Source organism: Grammomys surdaster, unplaced genomic scaffold, assembly GCF_004785775.1.
Source record: "Grammomys surdaster isolate TR1022 unplaced genomic scaffold, NIH_TR_1.0 126271, whole genome shotgun sequence".
Taxonomy (NCBI): Eukaryota; Metazoa; Chordata; class Mammalia; order Rodentia; family Muridae; genus Grammomys; species Grammomys surdaster.
Genome location: NW_021621071.1, coordinates 1,941,872 through 1,946,262, shown reverse-complemented (window position 1 = coordinate 1,946,262; position 4,391 = coordinate 1,941,872). Strand labels below are relative to the sequence as shown.

At 42.3% G+C, this 4,391-nt stretch overlaps 1 long non-coding RNA gene across 1 annotated transcript; it reads left to right on the top strand.

Annotated features, from left to right (window-relative positions):
* Positions 1–726: 726 nt before the first annotated feature.
* Positions 727–3,191, top strand: LOC114613733. Its single transcript, XR_003710223.1, has 3 exons — positions 727–907; positions 2,582–2,830; positions 2,940–3,191. It is a non-coding gene; the product is annotated as an uncharacterized LOC114613733 (long non-coding RNA).
* Positions 3,192–4,391: the final 1,200 nt, after the last annotated feature.

Sequence of the window (4,391 nt, the reverse complement as noted above, 5' to 3'; positions counted from 1 at the left end):
TAGGGAATAGAAGATTCCTGAATTCCTTTTCACACCCAGAACTTTGTATATATGTGTGTATGCATGTATGTATGTACATCTGTACATATGTACATATACACATATGTATATCAAAATAACCATCAGTTATCAGCTTTGGGAATGAGGGGTTTGGCATCCTTAGGTTTGCGAGCCTAAAGCACAAACACCTTGACTTCACACTGGCTATATTTGCATATGCTCCTTTAGAACCACAGGTAAGCTCCACATCTCCAGAAGGAAGACTTTACTGTCCAGGTCAATAGTCCCAATGCTGATGGGAAATGCCCATCTTGTTCTGTCTGGCTGCCTTTCCACTATGACACAGCTATCTCTGATTCTCTAGCTGTCTTCTGCTACCTTGTAATGCTATTTGAGCAATGGCGTTTGGCGAGGCTGAAAACGTCATGTGTATACAAAAATGAGTCAGTGTATAAACCAAGAAAGGAAGGCACCAAGTACCTCTGGTTTGCCCAAGGTTTAGTCCAGCAATACCTCAAAATGTCCAAAAGTACAGGGAAATGTGTATGCAGACATTAAACACTGAGCCCAACGACTTAGTCACCCACTTACTAAATAAATGTGCCTTCCCAGTTCAGCATTTGGCACATGTTTTGTTGTGAAATGGTCTCTTGCTCCATGCTGCTAGGGGTCAGTAAGACAAAGTCCTTTGTTCATCTTGGATCACTCTCTGGGTGTTCCCTTTATGGCAGAGAAGCGATGACAGCCTGAGTCAGGACCATGGTCTGTTGGCTCAGTGTAAACAGGCAGCCCCTTTCTACCGGAATGTGGAAATTAAAGTTAGCTGTCTCTAATTGAAGCAGATCAGCCATGACAGCTGAATTACTTGCTTACAAGGAAGTCTCGCTCCTTCAGCTGTATGGCAGAGGTAAGGAACCCTGCTTGCGGCATCTCTGCCATAGGCTTCGGAAAGAGAAGAGTGAGCTGTTGCAAACTGTTCTTTGCACCATTTCCTTTGCAAACGAAGCTGATTGCAAAGGATTCTGGGAGTGAGCCCATAGGAAAATTGAGCTGGATGGGCTCACATCTACCTGGATGTTCAAAGTTTGCTCCACCAATTTTCTTCTAAGACCTCATCTTCGTCTTCTTCTTCTTCTCTTTTTTTTTTAGATTGTCAAACATCGATGCTATTACTAAGATTGGTCCTTGAAAATTAAAACTGGGAGCAAAGGCAAAATAAAGCTGTCTTCTGGGGTTTGCTTATTTGTCCTTATTTGCAGATAGCTCTGTTTTAACTTGCACTATAGCTTTCAGTGTGGGGTGACAGTATACAGGCTTCTCAAAACGTTTGCGGCTATAGATGGATAAATTTTTTTTTAACATAATAAGGTCAAGTGCAAGTACTTTTTATTTTGGTTTCTCCAGGATTAATACCTGGTAGATATCTCAGATTTCTTTGCAGTGTTTATCGACAGCCTGTTAATATTCTGTTAACACATTTACTATTTAGACTTTTCTACCTCTAGTAAAGGAACGATAGGAAAGACGAGAGAGAACTTCAGGTCACGGTTTGCTTCTAACTTTTGCTTATGTTTCCTTTGGATGACAGCTAACTTCCCTCCCAGCTTTATTTAGCCTTTCAGTCTGTAAACACAACTGAAACCCTGCAGTCATCTGTATTTCCTGTCTTGACTGCCTCACCTTGAAACTGGGCACTTTCTCAAGGATGTAATAAGTCAAGCTGGACAACTTTCAAAGGCCGTGCTGGTGCCCTTTTCTAATCAAGGCATTTCTGTTTACCTTGACTCATGGTTCCAGGAGCCGAGAATATCGCTTGCTACTGTGGCTGCTCAGACTCAATAACTCCTTTTCGAATTGCCTAAATGTTAAACAAATGCCATCCGTAATTAACTGAAAATGATCAAATGCCAGATTTGTAGCATTAGACGCCAGGGGTTTCTTTTCACCACTTTCTTTTAAAAGGTGTTTGTGTTAGAAAATGGAAAGAAGAAAATAAAGGAGCAGTAGTCCTCCTCCTCTAGAAAGAATCTGAATGAGCCTTAATGAATCCTTCTCATTGGGAGTTTCCTGATAGCGAATGGTTGACCAACTGAATCATCCAAAGCTGTAAAAGGAAGAAATATGCAACCGTGGCCCCATGGGGAGAGCAACAACACCAACCAACCAGAGCTCCCAGGGTCTAAACCACCAGCCTGGAGCACATAGGGAGCATCCATGGCTCCAGCTGTATATGTAGGGGAGGATGGCCTTGTCGGGCATAGGTGGGAGAGGAGATCCTTGGTCCAGTGAAGGCTGGACGCCACAGTGTGGGAGAAATCATGGGTGGGGAGGTGGGAGTGGGGGTGGGCAGGTGGGTGCATATCCTCATAGAAGCAGGAGGAGGGGGGATGGAATGGGGGTTCCTGGGTGGGTGGGGGAAATGGGGAAGGGGGATTACATCTGAAATGTAAATAAAATATCCAATAAAAAAATAGAAATAATTTTAAAAAAAACAACAAAACAGCAATGAAAAAAAAAAGAAATACGCAGGAGCTGTCTTTTCTACCTATTTGTTATCTGTGTCTGTTTTTGCATTTATGAGGTGAGAGTGATGAGCTCTGTACAGCTCGGAAAACAGAACATGATTGCAAAATCAAGATAATGTTCCAAAAGTGAGCCCGACACTGTATGAAACCACGAAGACTGGGTCTGTCTGCTCCCACTGGGACCTGAACTACAGCTCTGCAGAAGCCCTCTGTGCTCCTTTGTTGTAGGGCTGGGTCTGTTTGCCCCACGGATGCCTGCTCCCACCTGCCTCTGCCTTGCCCGCAGAGACACCACTCCTTCCCACGTAATCCTTTTCCTTTTGCTTATGACTGCCTCCTGGTTTCTGTAACTGCTATGCTGGTAGGCAGCACTAACGGCAGATTTGTCTCCTTTTCCTTACTTCCTGACTACAGGGAACTTCCCAACCAACGCCACCTTGTTCAACTCTGTTTGATAAGAGCTTTCTTCTCTGCTGAAAGTGACTCTCTTTCTTCCTGTTCAGAAAGCTTGAGAGTTAGAAACAGGCTGGATGACTACGGACTCGAAGTTTTTCTATACCTAGTGCTGAGCCTACGATAATCAAAGCCAGCTACCTTATGCTAGCATTTCTCCTTACTCTGCAAAGCCTGTGTGCATACAACTGCTAAATAAAAAAAGAAAGGCAACTATTCTTTGTCTGTGTGTGTGCTTGGGAGTGGTGTTGTGTGAGTGTGTGGTACATGTCTGTGCGTGTGTACACGTGATTATGAGTGTGATGCAAGTGTATGTGTGTGCACGTGGAGGCCAGAGCCAATGTCAGGTGACTTTGTCAATCAATCATTCTACCTTATTTTTTGAGACAAGATTTCTTACTGAACCTAGGCCTCTCTGAATCAACTAAAGTGGCTAGCCAGTTAGTTCCAGGGAAGTACCTGCCGTGTCCTCCCCAGCTCTGGGATTACAGATATATGATGACAAACAGTGTTTACACTCAGAAAATTAAAAAAAAAAAAGAGTTCTGTGTGCTGAAATACCCATAGTTTTGAAAAACAGAGCCTTCCCTGTATCCTAAATCTGTATCACACTGCATCCCAAGTGCTTGCTTTGTAGGGACAGTACAAGCTTAGCACTGCAGGCTCGGCTGTCAACAGTGACCTTTGGCAGCTTACCACACACATCCTTTTTAGTTCCGACTTCTTTAAAATGAGAAAAACAATAATGTCTGCCTTTGTAAGGATTTAAAGGGTATTAAATGTGATGCTCTTTGAACAGGCCTGGCTACAGTGTAAGCTTTTAGTCAATGTTTTCTGTCTGAGGCCCTTGTTTAAAACAAATCCAGTCCTGGAAGCAGACATGCTCAGACTCTGGTTATTAGCAGAACACTCCATTTCCCTGGGCTCTCCACACCCCTGGGGGCTGATTCCTCTTACTAGACTTGCTTTGTCTTTATTTGTAACGCCACACTACAATTTTGTATAAAGTTATCATGTTGATTGCTTAGGTTTTGCATTACCTTCCACCCTGCCGGTGGGATATAACGCTCCCTTGCTCTTTCATATCCCAAGTCTTGGCACAGACTGAAAAGGACAAGCAGACCTCTTCATCAAAATTCATTTTCTCTTCCTCAACTCTCCTGCCTTCCCATTCAGATCTTATTCTCTAATGAATAAGAATATGTATATGTATGTGTATGTATATATGTATATATGTATGTATATGTGTATATGTGTATATATGTATATGTGTATATAATATATATGATGCATATGTGTATGTATATGTGTATATGATGTATATGATATATATGATGTATATGTGTATGTGTATATATGTATGTACATATATGTATATATGTATATATGATGCCTATATGTATATATGATGTC